The sequence below is a fragment of the Penaeus vannamei genome, chromosome 2, assembly GCF_042767895.1.
Source record: "Penaeus vannamei isolate JL-2024 chromosome 2, ASM4276789v1, whole genome shotgun sequence".
In the NCBI taxonomy this organism is placed as follows: Eukaryota; Metazoa; Arthropoda; class Malacostraca; order Decapoda; family Penaeidae; genus Penaeus; species Penaeus vannamei.
In genome coordinates, this window is record NC_091550.1 from 4,534,122 (window position 1) to 4,554,121 (window position 20,000).

A 20,000-nucleotide genomic window follows, 5' to 3' on the forward strand; every position below is an offset into this window, starting at 1 on the left:
AACAGTACTTATGATAATGATAACAAAGATCATAATAATGACCATAATAACAACATAATTACCGTCATTTTCTCCCTTTCTTTTCTTGTTCTTTTCCTTCATACATAGACAAGGATCCAATAGCTAATAATAATGATGATTATAACCGTGATGGAAACATCAGTTATAACAATATCAATGACAATGAAAATCTAATGATATAATCAACTCAAATATAAAATATAAGATGATAGCACTCACTAAATATCATTGACATAAATAAGTCTCTGTGGTGCAACGGTTAGCGCGGCGGTCTCTGAATCCGTAGACCCGGGTTCGATTCCCGGCGGAGAACAGAAATCCCATATTTTACTAAGGTTTTTTTTTTCTCCAATAAATGGCAATAAAAATGATAATGATAATATCAATATTGATGCTAATGATAGTTAAAATAATACAAATAGAAATAAAGATGATAAAAACAATAATAATAATAATAAGGTAGATGATAATATTAGAAATAAGAGTGATGATAATAATAGTAATAATAACAATGATAATAACAACAACAATGGTAATGATAATAAAGGATAATAATTTTCTTTGTGATAAAAATAAATCATAATCATAATAATAGTATTAGTAAAACCTACAATAATAATGATGATAATGATAGTAATGATAATATCAATGGTAATGAAAATAAAGATAAGAGCAATGATATTAAAAGTATAAATAAGGATAATAAAAACGATGATAATATTGATAATGATAATTGTAACAATAATGAAGATACTAATGATAATGACAATAGTAATAATAATAACCAGAACAGCAATAATATTTATAATAATAACAATGATAACAACAATAATAATGAAAACAATAAAAACAACAATAGTCATGATAATGATAATGATTACAATAAACAATAATATTCATAAAAATAATAATCATGGTAATAATAGGAATAAGAATGATAAGAACAGTAATGATGATAATGGAAGTAACAATGCTAATAATAACAATAATGATAGTAATAGTAATAACAACAATAGTATTGGGCAATAACAATTATAGTGATAATAAAGAATAACATTATGAATAATGATAACAACAACAATGATGATAACAACAACAGTACTTATGATAATGATAATAACAAAGATCACAATAATGACCATAATAACAACATCATTACCGTCATTTTCTCCCTTTCTTTTCTTGTTCTTTTCCTTCATACATAGACAAGGATCCAATAGCTAATAATAATGATGATTATAACCGTGATGGAAATATCAATTATAACAATATCAATGACAATCAAAATCTAATGATATAATCAAATCAAATATAAGATATAAAGTAATATAACTCATTAAAGAACTAATTTGTAAATAAGTCTCTGTGGTGCAACGGTTAGCGCGGCGGTCTCCGAATTCGTATACCCGGGTTCGATTCCCGGCGGAGATGTAAGGTGACCAATATTTTTCCAATAAATAACAATAAAAATGATAATGATATCAATATAGAAATAAAGATGATAAAAACAATAATAATAATAAGGTAGATGATAATATTAGAAATAAGAGTGATGATAATAATAGTACTAATAACAATGATAATAACAACAATAATAATGATAATAAAGGATAATAATTTTCATCGTGATAAAAATAAATCATAATCATGATAATAACAGTATTAGTCAAATTAACAATAATAATGATGATAATGATGGTAATGATAATATCACTGGTAATGAAAATAAAGATAAGAGCAATGATATTAAACTTAAAAATAAGGATAATAAAAACAATAATGATGATGATAAAATTGATAATGATAATTGTAACAATAACGAAGGTACTAATGATAATGACAATGGTAATAATGATGATAACCACAACAACAGCAATAATAGTTATAATGATAATAATAATAATAATAATAATAATAATAATGATAATTGATAATTAATAACTAATAATAATAATAATAATAATAATAATAATAATAATAATAATAATAATAATAATAATAATAATAATAATAACAATAATAATAATAATGAAAATCATAAAAACAACAATAGTCATGATAAATGATAATGACAATGATTACAAAAACAATGATATTGATAAAAAATAATGGTAATAATAGGAATAAGAATGATAAGAACAGTAATGATGATAATGAAAGTACCAATGCTAATAATAATAATAATAATGATAGTAATAGTAACAATAATAGTATTGGATAATAATAACAATAATAATAACAATAAACAATAACCTTATGAATAATGATAACAGCAACAACGATGATAATAACAACAATACTTATGATAATGATAATGATAAGAAAGATCATAATAATAATCATAATAACAACATAATTACCGTCATTTTCTCCCTTTCTTTTCTTGTTCTTTTCCTTCATACATAGACACGGATCCAATAGCTAATAATAATGATGATTATAACCGTGATGGAAACATCAGTTATAACAATATCAATGACGATGAAAATCTAATGATATAATCAACTCAAATATAAAATATAAGATGATAGCACTCACTAAATATCATTGACATAAACAAGTCTCTGTGGTGCAACGGTTAGCGCGGCGGTCTCTGAATCCGTAGACCCGGGTTCGATTCCCGGCGGAGAATATAATCCCCATATTTTACTTACGTGTTTTTTTTTCCAATAAATGGCAATAAAAATGATAATGATAATATCAGTATTGATGCTAATGATAGTTAAAATAATACAAAAAGAAATAAAGATGATAAAAAACAGTAATGATAATAATAAGATAGATAATTATGATAATATTAGCAATAAGAGTGATGATAATGATAGTTATAATAACAATGATAATAACAACAACAATGGTAATGATAACGAAAGATAATAATTTTCAATCTGATAAGAATAAATCATAATCATAATAATAACAGTATTAGAAATATTAACAATAATGATGATGATAATGATAGTAAAGATAATATCAGTGGTAATGAAAATAAAGATAATAGCAATGATATTAAAAGTAGAAATAAGGATAATAAAAACAATAATGATATTGATAATGATAATTGTAACAATAATGAAGGTACTAATGATAATGACAATGGTAATAATAATGATAACCACAACGACAGCAATAATAGTTATAATGCTAATAATGATAATGATAATAATGAAAATAATGAAAACAACAATAGTCATGATAACGATAATTATTACAAAAACAATCATATTGATAAAAAAAAAATAATGGTAATAAAAGGAATAAAACTGATAAGAACAGTGCTAATGATAACAATAATGATAGTCATAGTAATAACAATAATAGTATTGGATAATAATAACAACAACAATAATAAAGAATAACATTATGAATTATGATAACAACAACAACGATGACAATAACAACAGTACTTATGATAATGATAATGATAACAAAGATAATAATAATCATAATGACAACATAATTACCGTCATTTTCTCCCTTTCTTTTCTTGTTCTTTTCCTTCATACATAGACAAGGATCCAATAGCTAATAGGAATGATGATTATAACCGTGATGGAAATATCAGTTATAACAATATCAATGACAATGAAAATCTAACAATATAATCAAATCAAATATGAAATATAAAATGACACAACTCATTAAAGTAACCAATGTAAATAAGTCTCTGTGGTGCAACGGTTAGCGCGGCGGTCTCTGAATCCGTAGACCCGGGTTCGATTCCCGGCGGAGATGAAAACTGACCGATTTTTTTTCCAATAAATAACAATAGAAATGATAATGACAATATCAATATTGATGCTGATGATAGTTAAAATAATACAAATAGAAATAAAGATGATAAAAAACAATAATGATAATAATAAGATAATGATGATATTAGAAATAAGAGTGATGATAATGATAGTAATAATAACAATGATAATAACAACAACACTGGTAATGATAATGAAAGATAATTTTCAATCTGATAAAAATAGATCATAATCATAATAATAACAGTATTAGTAAAATTAACAATATGATGATGATAATGATAGTAATGATAATGTCAATGGTAAAGAAAATAAAGATAAGAGCAATGATATTAAAAGTATAAATAAGGATAATAAAAACAATAATGATATTGATAATGATAATTGTAACAATAATGAAGGTAGTAATGATAATGACAATGGTAATAATGATGATAACCACAACAACAGCAATAATAGTTATAATGCTAATAATAACAATGATAATAATGAAAATAATGAAAACAACAATAGTCATGATAATGATAATTATTACAAAAACAATGATATTGTTAAAAAAATAATAATGGTAATAAAAGGAATAAAAATGATAAGAGCAGTGCTAATAATAACAATAATGATAGAAATAGTAATAACAATAATAGTATTGGATAATAATAACAACAAAAATAATAATAAAGAATAACATTATGAATAATGATAACAACAACAATGATGATAATAACAACAGTATTTATGCTAATGATAATGATAACAAAGATCATAATAATAATCATAATAACAACATAATTACCGTCATTTTCTCCCTTTCTTTTCTTGTTCTTTTCCTTCATACATAGACACGGATCCAATAGCTAATAATAATGATGATTATAACCGTGATGGAAACATCAGTTATAACAATATCAATGACAATGAAAATCTAATGATATAATCAAATAAAATATAAAGTCATACAACTCATTAAAGAATAAAGATGTAAATAAGTCTCTGTGGTGCAACGGTTAGCGCGGCGGTCTCTGAATTCGTAGACCCGGGTTCGATTCCCGGCGGAGTATACAAGTAGATACCTTTTTCTCCAATAAATAACGTTTATCGTTATTTATTGGAGAAAAAGGAAATAATAATAATAATAATAATAATAATAATAATAATAATAATAATAATAATAATAATAATAATAATAATAATAATAATAATAATAATAACAACAATATTGATGCTAATGATAATAATGAAAATAGAAATAATGATGGTAATGATAATAATGAAAATATAAATGATGAAGGTAATGATAATAATGAAAATGGAAGACAATTACGGTAATGATAAAATGAAAATAATGATGAAAAATATTAATGAAAATAATGATAATATTAGTACTAATAGTATTGAAAGTGAAAATAATGACAGTGACAATGATAATGATAATAACAATGGTAGTGATAATGATAGTAATAATAATAATGATAATAATAATATCAATAGTAATGATAATGAAAAATAATGATACTCATTATGATAAAAAAGATGATAATGATAAAAGTATTTGCATTAGAAAAGATTATTATAATATTAGTAATAACTATATATCTAATGATACTAATCATCATAATGATATTAACAATTCTGATAATCATAAAAATGGTTACCATACTTATCAAAATAACAAGAACAACAACAATAACAATAATAATAACACAATAGTGATAATAATAATGACGATGATAAGAATGGTAATATAAATGATAATAACACCAACAATTTAATGATAATAATAATGATCATCATCATAATAATAATGATAATAACAATAATAATGATAATTATAATAATAATGATAATGATAATGATAACGATAATGATAATGATAATGATCATGATAGTAATAATGATAATAATAATAATAAAATAATAATAATAGTAATAATAATAATAATAATGATAATAATAATAGTAATAATAATAATGATAATAATAATAATAATAGTAATAATAATAATAATAATAATAATAAAAATAATGATAATGATAATGATAATGATAATGATAATGATAATGATTATAATAAAAAATATTGAAAATAGTAGTAACAACAATACCAATAACAATCATATTGATAACAATAATAGAAATGATAATAATGATGATAACAAAACCAACTAAAACATCTATCATAATATCAATAACTATAATAAGAAATAACAACGATTACAATAAAAAGAAATAATAATAATAACAATGATAATGACACCAATAACATGAATAAAACGTGTTTTTATTCGGGTTCGATTCCCGAAGAAGATCACTGCATTCAGACGACCCTCCAGCAAGTGACAATAAGGGCGATTGTGATGATAATGGTAATCAACAAGAAATAATAACGATGGCAATAACGATAATGATAAGAATAATATTATTTTTAATGATGATGATAATGACAACAATAGCATTGGAAACATGAATGATAATAAAAGTAAAAATATCAATATCCACAATGATGAAGTTATAATGATAGTAAGACTAGATAGCAATATTAATAATAATGATGATTATAATAAGGATGATGAAGACGAAGATGACAATAACAATAACAACAGCTAGGATATTTATAATGACAATAATCGTGATTATGATGATAATGGTAATAGATTATGGATGATAATGGTAATAACGGGTTTAACAATATGATAATAATGGTAATGAAAAAAAATAATGATGGAGGTAAAAACGAGATAATGAAAGGAAAAAGAGAAATGATGATGATAAAACAAAAATGATAATGATGAAGTTGATAGTAATAATAATAATGATGATAATGATAATGAAGATATGTTATAGTAACAATCATAATGATACCGATGATAATAATAATGTTGGTAAATGAATGATAACAATTATGATAACAATATTAATAACAATAATGATAATAACAAAAAGAATAATGATGATAACAATAACAATAATGGTAATAAACAGTAATAATGACAATAAGAATGATAATAATAATAACAACAACAATAATAATAACAGTAATAATAATAATGATTATAAGAATAGCATAATAGTAATGATAATAGTAATAATGACAATGTTGATAATAACAATGTTGATAATAACAATGATGATGATGATAATAATGATAATGATAATAATAACAATAATAATGATAATGACAATGATAATCATAATGATAATAATAATGACAATAATAATGATAATAGCAATAGAAGAAAGAGATAATTCACATTCCTCTAAACCATATAATATTAAAAAACAACAGCATTAAGGATAATAACAATAATGTAATTAGTAACAATAATAATTAACATCAAGAGACGCCGCTTAGCTTTCCTTGCATCAGTGTCTGTGAGAAGTTCAATCAATTAATTGTTGGTTGATTAAGAAAGCCTCTCTGATATAACGGTCAACGGGACGGTCTTTGGAATCGTAAACAAGGGTTCAATAACGATGGTGATAAGGATAACAATAGTAATAATGATAAAAGTAATGGTGCCATGTATCATAATGATTTTAACAAGAATGATGATGATGATAACAGTGATATTGTTGATGGAAATGACAAAAATAGCAACAACAATAGTGATAATTATAATGATAGTTGGTAGTAGTGATAGTGATAATAATGATGATAAATATAAAATGACAACGGTGGTAATGATGGCAATATTGATAATGAAGATAATGATTATAATTTTCACAATAAGAAAAGGAAATGATAATGCTAGTAATAAAAAAGTGATGATAATGCTAATGACAGTAATAATAACGTTAATGATAACAATAACAATGATAATGAATATGACAATGATGACGATGATAATGATAAGTTATAATAATGATAATGATGATAATAACAATAACAAATGTTATCATCGATAATAACCATAATAATAATAATAATAACAATAATAATAATGATGATAGCAATCATAGTAATTATAAGAATAATAATGATGATAGTGACAAAACAATTGCGATAATAAAAATAATAGTAATAATGATAATGCAACAATGATAATGATAATAATAATAATAATAACAGCAACAATGATAATGATAATGATACGAATAGATAGTTTTGGAAATGATAAAAGGAATGATAAGGATAATAGCAATAATAGAATTAGTAACAATAATAATAACGATGATAATAGCAATAACAATTAATGATACTATTCATCATTATGGTAGAAACAGTAATGATAATAGATAAAAATGATGATAATGATAAATAATAAAATCAACACAATAATGATAATGATAATAACGATTATGAAGATGATGATAATGATAATGAAAATACCAGTATCAATGGTAATAATAATAATGATAATTATAGTAATAACATCCATAGCAATAGAAAGAAATAATGAAGTTGATAATAATAATGATGTGATGATGATAAGTATAATGATAATAAAGTTAACAATGTTTATAATTATGATAATAATGATAATGATAACAATGACAAGGATAAAGATTATGATAATAATAATGAAAATTATGAACAGCAATAACAACAAGATCAACAACAGCAATTGATGATGAAAATGATAACACCATCAATATAGATGATGTTTATTATGATAGGAATTATGATGACAATACTGATGATGATAATACTGGAAAAGGGGGAGAATTAAAGATAATTCATATTACTCTAATCCATAAAAGAAAATACTTAACAGCAACATTTGATAAATCAAGATATGCATCTTCAAAATGTCCGCTAATCAGTGTTTGAAAATGTCTAAAATAATTTATAATTACTTCCCTAAGATATCCTCTGTGGTGTAACGGTTAGCACGACGATCTCTGAAATCGTTGACCCGGGTTCGATTCCCGGCGGAGAATATACATAGAGAATTTTCTTTATTTTCGTTGTTTTCTTTCCTTTACAATTAGACAAGGCTCCAATTAGTAACAATAATAATAATTCTGAAAATGATTATAATAACAATACCAATGATAATGAAAATAATAATGTCAATAACAGTAAAATTAGAAATAATGATTTTAAGAACAGAAGTAATATTTGTGATATTGATAATAATGATGATAACAATAATGATGATATGAATGATGCACCATGACCATAACGATTACAACGATAATAGAAAAGCAAAGTAATAATAATGATAATGACAAAATATAATAACAATGGTTCGATTCACAACCGGAAAATACAATCTTTTTTCTTTCTTTTTGTGTTTTTTTTCTTCACTTACAGGCAAGGCTCCAACGAGGAACAATAATGATAATTATAATGAAGATGATAAAGGTTATAACAATATCAATGCTATTGATAATAATGAAAATAGGAAACATTATAACAGAAATACAAATAGAAATAAAATAAAAAACAGTAATGATAATGATAAGACGGATAATGATATCAATATTTGAAATAATAGTGATGATAACAATAATGGTAATAATGATAATAAAGACAACAATAGTAATGATAATGATAATGATAAGAAAGACTACTATAATTTTCATTCTGATAAAAATAAATCATAATCGTAATAATATTAGTATTAGTAATATTAACAATAATAATGATGATAAGAGTAATGATAATAAATGTAATGATACTGATGACCATAATGATCATAACGATAATGATAATGATAAAAACGACAATGATGATAATAATGATAGTTATGATAGAAACAACAACAATGGTAATGATGATAAAGATAATTGTTAGCAATGTTAATAAGAAAATAAGAATGATAATAACAACAGTTATACTGATAATAAAAATGACGTTAAGAATAATGATGGTAATGTTCGCAATAATAAAAAGAAATGATGATAATGATAAATAATTATAGTAATAATGATAAGCATGATTATCCTGATAATGATAACAGTTATAATCACAATAATAACAATAACAACAATCGTAATGATAATGATAATAATGATGATGATAATGATAATAATAGCAAGAACATTCATGGTGACGATGATCATAATAATGATAATGATAATGAAAACAACAGTAGTAATGATAATAATTATAGTAACAAAAACAATTCATTAATAAAGATGATAATAAAAGCAACAATACAGATGATAATATAGATAGAAATAGCAACAGTAATGATAATAATAATAATAAGAATAATGCAAAAAAGACGAGAAAGGAAAGAGAATTCATATCACTCTAATCAACAGAAAAACAAAACAAAAAAACATTACAACAACGTTTGAAACAGAGAACCATCCTTAACAGGTTCGTCCATCAGTGTTTGTGATTGATTAAAATTAATGATGAATTCAATATCTGTTAATTCCCCGTAGCACAACGGTTAGCGCGACGGTCTCCAGAATCGTTGACCCGGGTTCGATTCCCGGCGGAGAATAGACTTCAAGAATTTTTTTCTGGTTTTCTTTTCCTTCACATGTAGACAAGGCTCCAATAAGTAACAATAATGATGATGATAATAATAAGGATGATAGCAATAACAATATTGATGATAATGAAAATAGAAATAATAACAGTCAAGGTAGAAATAATGAGTATGAAAAAACAAAAGTAATAATAATAAAATTGATGATAATAATAACAAAAAAGATAAAAGTAATAATGATAGTGATAACAGTAACAACAACAATAATAATGATAATGATAATGAAAATTAGATTAAACAACCGCAACAACAATAAAAGTGATGATAATGATAAGAGAAATCAATAATGTTCATATATATAAAAATGAATGATTATAATAATAGTAATGATAATGATGATAATGATAATAATAATAATAATAATAGTAATAATAATAAAAATAATAATGATAATAACAATAATGATACTACTAATAATGAGATAATGATAATAATAATAGTTATAGTAATATCAATAATAATGATATTAGTTATAGTAATAACAGTGATAGTAATGATATTGATTATCAGAATGATAATAACAATAATAATAATGATAATAATGATAACATCGAAAATAACAATAACAGTGATAATGATAACAATGGATAATAATAACAATAATGATAATAACAACGACAATAACAATAATGGGAAACGGAATAATAATAATAGTATACATGATGATAAAAAGAAAATGATGCCAATAATAAAAATAGATAATGATAATAATGATAATGATAAAGAGAATGATAATGATGATAATGATAATAATCATACTAATAATAAAAACAAGAATAAGAAAAACAATAATGATAATATTCATAACAACAATATTAATATTAATGTTTATATCGATAACAATAGTAACAATAAAAAAAACAACAGCAGTAATAATGATGTTAATAATGATAACAATTTAAATAATAGTTATGATAGAATAGCAGTGATAATGATAATGATGATTCTAATAATAATGAACAAAATGAGAAAAGAAAAGTGATTTATTTTACTCTAAATACCAATAATGATTAAAATAATGATGAAAATAAAAGCTATAAGAATATAAGTGATGGTAATGATACTAATGGAAATAGGAATAATGATAACATTAATACAAATAGAAATAAAAGAATGATAAAAACAATAATGATAATGATAAGATAGAGAATGATGATAATGATATTAAAAATAATAGTGATGGCAATTATAACGGTAATAATAATAATGATCATCATGGTAGGAAACTAGGAAGAGAGGGAAACAGGTGAAAAAAAAATTACGTAAAGAAAAAAAAAAAAAAAAAAACATCGATAGTTTTGCTCGTAAGGGATTCGAACCCTCGATCTCCACGTTACTTGCACGGAGCTCCAACCGACCGAGCTAATGGGAGGTTACAGTAATAAACGATTTTTTAATTGAAGAAAATTCAGTGTATTTATCTACTAATCTTGATCAATCTATATAACTGTGTGTCTGTGTGTATATATGTATATATAAATACTTGTTTTCTTTAATAAGAAAATAAGAATGATAATAACACCAGTTATAATGATAATAAAACAAGTTAAGAATAATGATGATAATGTTCGCAATAATAAAAAGAAATGATAATGTTAATGATAAAAAATTATAGTAATAATGATAAGCATGATAATACTGATAATGATAACAGTTATAATCACAATAATGACAATAATAACAACAACGGTAATGATAATGATAATAATGATGATGATAATGATGATAATAGCAAAAACAATAATGGTGACGATGATTATAATAATGATAATGATAATAAAAACAACAACAGTAGTAATGATAATAATTATAGTAACAAAAACAACTCATTAATAAAGATGATAATAAAAACAACAATACAGGTGATAATATTGATAGAAATAGCAACAATAATGATAATAATGATAATAAGAATAATGCAAAAAAGACGAGAAAGGAAAGAGAATTTATATCACTCTAATCAACAGAAAAAAGACATTACAACAACGTTTGAAACAGAGAACCATCCTTAACAGGTTCGTCCATCAGTGTTTGTGATTGATTAAAATTAATGATGAATTCTATAACTGTTAATTCCCCGTAGCACAACGGTTAGCGCGACGGTCTCCAGAATCGTTGACCCGGGTTCGATTCCCGGCGGAGAATAGACTTCAAGAACTTTTTTCTGGTTTTCTTTTCCTTCACATGTAGACAAGGCTCCAATAAGTAACAATAATGATGATGATACTAATAAAGATGATGGTAATAACAATATTGATGATAATGAAAATAGAAATAATGATAACAGTAGAGGTAGATATATTGATTATAAAAAGACAATAATAATCATAATAGAATTGATGATAATAATGATAACAAAAAAGATAAAAGTAATAATGATAATGATGATAACAGTAATAACAACAATAATAATTATGAAAATGAAAATTAGATTTAACAACCGCAACAACAATAAAAGTGATGATGATAATGATAAGAGAAATCAATAATGTTCATATATTTAAAAATGAATGATTATAATAATAGTAATGATAATGATGATGATGATAATAATAATAATAATAGTAATAACAATAAAAATAATAATGATGATAATAATAATAATAATAGTAATAATAAAATAATGATAATAATAATAGTTATAGTAATATCAATAATAATGATATTAGTTATAGTAATAACAATGATAGTAATGATATTAATCATTAGAATGATAATAACAATAATAAATATGATAGTAATGATAATAATAATAACATCGAAAATAACAATAACAGTGATAATGATAACAATGCTGATGATAATGATACTGATAACAATGGATAATGATAACAATAATGATAATAACAACGACAATAACAATAATGGGAAACGGAATAATAATAATAGTATACATGATGATAAAAAGAAAATAATGCCAATAATCATATTAATAAAAACAAGAATAAGAAAAACAATAATGATAGCAATGATAATATTCATAACAACAATATTAATAATAATGTTTATATCGATAACAAAAGTAACAATAAAAAACAACAGCAGTAATAATGATGTTAATAACGATAACAATTTAAATAATAATCATGATAAAATAGCAGTGATAATAATAATGATGATTCTAATATTAATGGAAAAATGAGAAAAGAAAAGTGATTTATTTTACTCTAAATACCAATAATGATGATTAAAATAATGATGAAAATAAAAGCTATAAGAATATAAGTGATGATAATGATACTAATGGAAATAGGAATAATGATAACATTAATACAAATAGAAATAAAGAATGATAAAAAACAATAATGATAATGATAAGATAGAGAATGATGATAATGATATAAAAAATAATAATGATGGCAATTATAACGGTAATAATAATAATGATAATCATGGTAGGAAACTAGGAAGAGAGGAAAACATTGGTGAAAAATCTAAAAAAAAAAAAAAGTTTGACATGTAGACCCGTAAGGGAATCGAACCCTCGACCTCCGCGTTACTTGCACGGAGCTCCAACCGACCGAGCTACTAGGTGGCTATAATGATAATCGAATTTTTAATCGAAGAAATTTCAGTGTATTTACCTACTAATCTTGATCAATCTATATAATTGTGTGTCTGTGTGTATATATGTATATATATAAATACTTGTTTTCTTTAATAAGAAAATAAGAATGATAATAACACCAGTTATAATGATAATAAAACTGAAGTTAAGAATAATGATGATAATGTTCGCAATAATAAAAATAAATGATAATGTTAATGATAAAAAATTATAGTAATAATGATAAGCATGATAATACTGATAATGATAACAGTTATAATCACAAAAACAATAATAACAACAACGGTAATGATAATGATAATAATGATGATAAGGATGATAATAGCAAAAACAATAATGGTGACGATGATTATAATAATGATAATGATAATAAAAACAACAACAGTAGTAATGATAATAATTATAGTAACAAAAACAACTCATTAATAAAGATGACAATAAAAGCAACAATACAGATGATAATATTGATAGAAATAGCAACAATAATGATAATAATGATAATAAGAATAATGCAAAAAAGACGAGAAAGGAAAGAGAATTCATATCACTCTAACCAACAGAAAACAAACAAACATTACAACAACGTTTGAAACAGAGAACCATCCTTAACAGGTTCGTCCATCAGTGTTTGTGATTGATTAAAATTAATGATGAATTCAACACCTGTTAATTCCTCGTAGCACAACGGTTAGCGCGACGGTCTCCAGAATCGTTGACCCGGGTTCGATTCCCGGCGGAGAATAGACTTCAAGAACTTTTTTCTTGTTTTTTTTCCTTCACATGTAGACAAGGCTCCAATAAGTAACAATAATGATGATGATAATAATAAGGATGATAGTAATAACAATATTGATGATAATGAAAATAGAAATAATGATAACAGTAAAGGTAGATATATTGATTATAAAAAGACAATAGTAATAATAATAAAATTGATGATAATAATGATAATAAAAAAGATAAAGGTAATATTGATAATGATGATAACAGTAACAACAACACTAATAATGATAATGATAATGAAAATTAAATTAAACACCCGCAACAAGTGATGATGATAATGATAAGAAATCAATAATGTTCATATAGATAAAAATAAATGATTATAATAATATTAATAATAATAACAGTAATAATGATAATAACAATAATAATGATAATAATAATAAAATAATGATAATAATAGTTATAGTAATATCAATAACAATGATAATATAGTAATAACAATGATAGTAATGATATTAATTATCAGAATTATAATAACAACAATAATAATGATAATAATGATAATAATAATAACATCGAAAATAACAATAACAGTGATAATGATAACAATACTGATGATAATGATAATGATAACAATGGATAATAATAACAATAATGATAATAACAACGACAAAAACAGTAATGGGAAACGGAATGATAATAATAGTATACATGATGATAAAAAGAAAATATTGCCAATAATAAAAATAGATAATGATAATAATGATAATGATAAAGACAATGATAATGATGATAATAATGATCATACCAATAATAAGAACAAGAATAAGAAGAGCAATAATGATAGCAATTATAACATTCAAAACAACAATATTAATAACAATATTTATAACGTTAACGATAATAACAACAACAACAACAACAAAAAACAAGAACAGCAGTCATAACAATTTAAATGATAATTATGATAAAATAGCAGTGATAATAATAATGATGATTCTAATAATAATGAAAAAACGAGAAAAGAAAATTGATTTATTTTACTCTAAATACCAATAATAATGATTAAAATAATGATGATAATAAAAGCTATAAGAATATGTGATGATAATGATACTAATGGAAATAGGAATAATGATAACATTAATACAAATAGATATAAAGAATGATAAAAAACAATAATGATAATGATAAGATAGAGAATGATGATAATGATATTAAAAATAATAATGATGGCAATTATAATGGTAATAATAATAATTATCATAGTAGGAAACTAGGAAGAGAGGGAAACATTGGTGAAAAAAAAACGTAAAAAAAAAAAAAAAAAAAGTTTCAGATTTTGGCCCGTAAGGGGATCGAACCCTCGACCTCCGCGTTACTTGCACGGAGCTCCAACCGACCGAGCTAATAAGATGTTTCAATACTTAATGATTTTTTAATTAAAGAATATTCAGTGTATTTATCTACTAATCTTGATCAATCTATATAATTGTGTGTGTCTGTGTGTATATATGTATATATAAATACTTTTTTTCTTTGATAGAAAAATAAAAATGATAATAACACCAGTTATAATGATAATAAAAATGACCTTAAGAATAATGATGATAATGTTCGTAATAATAAAAAGAAATGATAATTTGATTGATAAAAAATTATTGTGATAATGATAAGCATGATAATACTGATAATGATAACAGTTATAATCACAATAATGACAATAATAACAACAACGGTAATGATAATGATAATAATGATGATAATGAGGATAATAGCAAAAACAATCATGGTGACGATTGTAATAATGAAAACGAAAATAAAAACAACAACAGTAATAATGATAATAATTATAGTAACAAAAACAATTCATTAATAAAGATGACAATAAAAGCAACAATACAGATGATAATATTGATAGAAATAGCAACAATAATGATAATAATGATAATAAGAATAATGCAAAAAAGACGAGAAAGGAAAGAGAATTCATATCACTCTAATCAACAGAAAAAACAAACAAACATTACAACAACGTTTGAAACAGAGAACCATCCTTAACAGGTTCGTCCATCAGTGTTTGTGATTGATTAAAATTAATGATGAATTCAAAACCCGTTAATTCCTCGTAGCACAACGGTTAGCGCGACGGTCTCCAGAATCGTTGACCCGGGTTCGATTCCCGGCGGAGAATAGACTTCAAGAACTTTTTTCTGGTTTTCTTTTCCTTCACATGTAGACAAGGCTCCAATAAGTAATAATAATGATGATGATACTAATAAAGATGATGGTAATAACAATATTGATGATAATGAAAATAGAAATAATGATAACAGTAGAGGTAGATATATTGATTATAAAAAGACAATAATAATCATAATAGAATTGATGATAATAATGATAACAAAAAAGATAAAAGTAATAATGATAATGATGATAACAGTAATAACAACAATAATAATTATGAAAATGAAAATTAGATTTAACAACCGCAACAACAATAAAAGTGATGATGATAATGATAAGAGAAATCAATAATGTTCATATATTTAAAAATGAATGATTATAATAATAGTAATGATAATGATGATGATAATAATAATAATAATAATAGTAATAACAATAAAAATAATAATGATGATGATAATAATAATAATAGTAATAATAAAATAATGATAATAATAATAGTTATAGTAATATCAATAATAATGATATTAGTTATAGTAATAACAATGATAGTAATGATATTAATCATTAGAATGATAATAACAATAATAAATATGATAGTAATGATAATAATAATAACATTGAAAATAACAATAACAGTGATAATGATAACAATGCTGATGATAATGATACTGATAACAATGGATAATGATAACAATAATGATGATAACAACGACAATAACAATAATGGGAAACGGAATAATAATAATAGTATACATGATGATAAAAAGAAAATAATGCCAATAATCATATTAATAAAAACAAGAATAAGAAAAACAATAATGATAGCAATGATAATATTCATAACAACAATATTAATAATAATGTTTATATCGATAACTATAGTAACAATAAAAAAATACAAAAGCAGTAATAATGATGTTAATAATGATAACAATTTAAATAATAATCATGATAAAATAGCAGTGATAATAATAATGATGATTCTAATAATAATGAAAAAAATGAGAAAAGAAAAGTGATTTATTTTACTCTAAATACCAATAATGATTAAAATAATGATGAAAATAAAAGCTAAAAGAATATAAGTGATGATAATGATACTAATGGAAATAGGAATAATGATAACAAATAGAAATAAAGAATGATGAAAACAATAATGATAATGATAAGATAGAGAATAATGATAATGATATTAAAAATAATAATGATGGCAATTATAATGATAATAATAATAATGATAATCATGGTAGGAAAGAGAGGGAAACAGGTGAAAAATTTGAAAAAAATTACGTAAAAAAAAAAACCTATCAATTTAGCCCGTAAGGGATTCGAACCCTCGACCTCCGCGTTACTTGCACGGAGCTCCAACCGACCGAACTAACAGGATGTTGCAATACTAATTAAGTTTTCAATTATAGAAATTTCAGTGTATTTACCTACTAATCTTGATCAATCTATATAATTGTGTGTGTCTGTGTGTATATATGTATATATAAATACTTTTTTTCTTTAATAAGAAAATAAGAATGATAATAACAACAGTTATAATGATAATAAAACTGAAGTTAAGAATAATGATGATAATGTTCGCAATAATAAAAAGAAATGATAATGTGAATAATAAAAAATTATAGTAATAATGATAAGCATGATAATACTGATAATGATAACAGTTATAATCACAAAAATGACAATAATAACAACAACGGTAATGATAATGATAATAATGATGATGATAAGGATGATAATAGCAAAAACAATAATGGTGACGATGATTATAATAATGATAATGATAATAAAAACAACAACAGTAGTAATGATAATAATTATAGTAACAAAAACAATTCATTAATAAAGATGATAATAAAAGCAACAATACAGATGATAATATTGATAGAAATAGCAACAATAATGATAATAATGATAATAAGAATAATGCAAAAAAGACGAGAAAGGAAAGAGAATTCATATCACTCTAACTAACAGAAAACAAACAAACATTACAACAACGTTTGAAACAGAGAACCATCCTTAACAGGTTCGTCCATCAGTGTTTGTGATTGATTAAAATTAATGATGAATTCTAAACCTGTTAATTCCCCGTAGCACAACGGTTAGCGCGACGGTCTCCAGAATCGTTGACCCGGGTTCGATTCCCGGCAGAGATATTTTTTATTTTTTTTTTATTTTTTTCCTTCACATGTAGACAAGGCTCCAATAAGTAACTATAATGATGATGATAATAATAAGGATGATAGTAATAACAATATTGATGATAATGAAAATAGAAATAATAACAGTAAAGGTAGAAATAATGAATATAAAAAGACAATTGTAATAATAATAAAATTGATGATAATAATGATAACAAAAAAGATAAAAGTAATAATGATAGTGATAACAGTAACAACAACAATAATAATGATAATGATAATGAAAATTAGATTAAACAACCGCAACAACAATAAAAGTGATGATAATGATAAGAGAAATCAATAATGTTCATATATAAAAAAATGAATGATTATAATAATAGTAATGATAATGATGATAATGATAATAATAATAATAATAATAGTAATAGTAATAAAAAAAATAATGATAATAACAATAATGATACTACTAATAATGAGATAATGATAATAATAATAGTTATAGTAATATCAATAATAATGATATTAGTTATAGTAATAACAGTGATAGTAATGATATTGATTATCAGAATGATAATAACAATAATAATAATGATAATAATGATAACATCGAAAATAACAATAACAGTGATAATGATAACAATGGATAATAATAACAATAATGATAATAACAACGACAATAACGATAATGGGAAACGGAATAATAATAATAGTATACATGATAAAAAGAAAATAATGCCAATAATAAAAATAGATAATGATAATAATGATAATGATAAAGACAATGATAATAATGATAATGATAATAATCATACTAATAATAAAAACAAGAATAAGAAAAACTAATGATAGCAATGATAATATTCTTAACAACAATATTAATGATAATGTTTATATCGATAACACTCGTAATAAAAAAAACAACAGCAGTAATAATGATGTTGATAATGATAACAATTTAAATAATAATTATGATAAAATAGCAGTGATAATAATAATGATGATTCTAATAATAATGAAAAAAACGAGAAAAGAAAATTGATTTATTTTACTCTAAATACCAATAATAATGATTAAAAAAATAATGATAATAAAAGCTATAAGAGTATAAGTGATGGTAATGATACTAATGGAAATAGGA

General features: G+C 23.2%; 6 non-coding genes across 6 annotated transcripts; all 6 read left to right on the forward strand.

The window, feature by feature from the left end:
- Positions 1–1,380: 1,380 nt before the first annotated feature.
- Positions 1,381–1,452, forward strand: TRNAR-CCG (transfer RNA glutamine (anticodon CUG)). The gene has a single exon. It is a non-coding gene; the product is annotated as a tRNA-Arg (tRNA).
- Positions 1,453–3,684: 2,232 nt separating this feature from the next.
- TRNAQ-CUG (transfer RNA glutamine (anticodon CUG)) lies at positions 3,685–3,756 on the forward strand. The gene has a single exon. It is a non-coding gene; the product is annotated as a tRNA-Gln (tRNA).
- A 6,346-nt stretch (positions 3,757–10,102) lies between these two features.
- Positions 10,103–10,174, forward strand: TRNAW-CCA (transfer RNA tryptophan (anticodon CCA)). Its single transcript has one exon. It is a non-coding gene; the product is annotated as a tRNA-Trp (tRNA).
- A 2,121-nt stretch (positions 10,175–12,295) lies between these two features.
- Positions 12,296–12,367, forward strand: TRNAW-CCA (transfer RNA tryptophan (anticodon CCA)). Its single transcript has one exon. It is a non-coding gene; the product is annotated as a tRNA-Trp (tRNA).
- A 2,093-nt stretch (positions 12,368–14,460) lies between these two features.
- On the forward strand, positions 14,461–14,532 carry TRNAW-CCA (transfer RNA tryptophan (anticodon CCA)). The gene has a single exon. It is a non-coding gene; the product is annotated as a tRNA-Trp (tRNA).
- A 2,106-nt stretch (positions 14,533–16,638) lies between these two features.
- Positions 16,639–16,710, forward strand: TRNAW-CCA (transfer RNA tryptophan (anticodon CCA)). Its single transcript has one exon. It is a non-coding gene; the product is annotated as a tRNA-Trp (tRNA).
- The last annotated feature ends 3,290 nt before the right edge of the window (positions 16,711–20,000 follow it).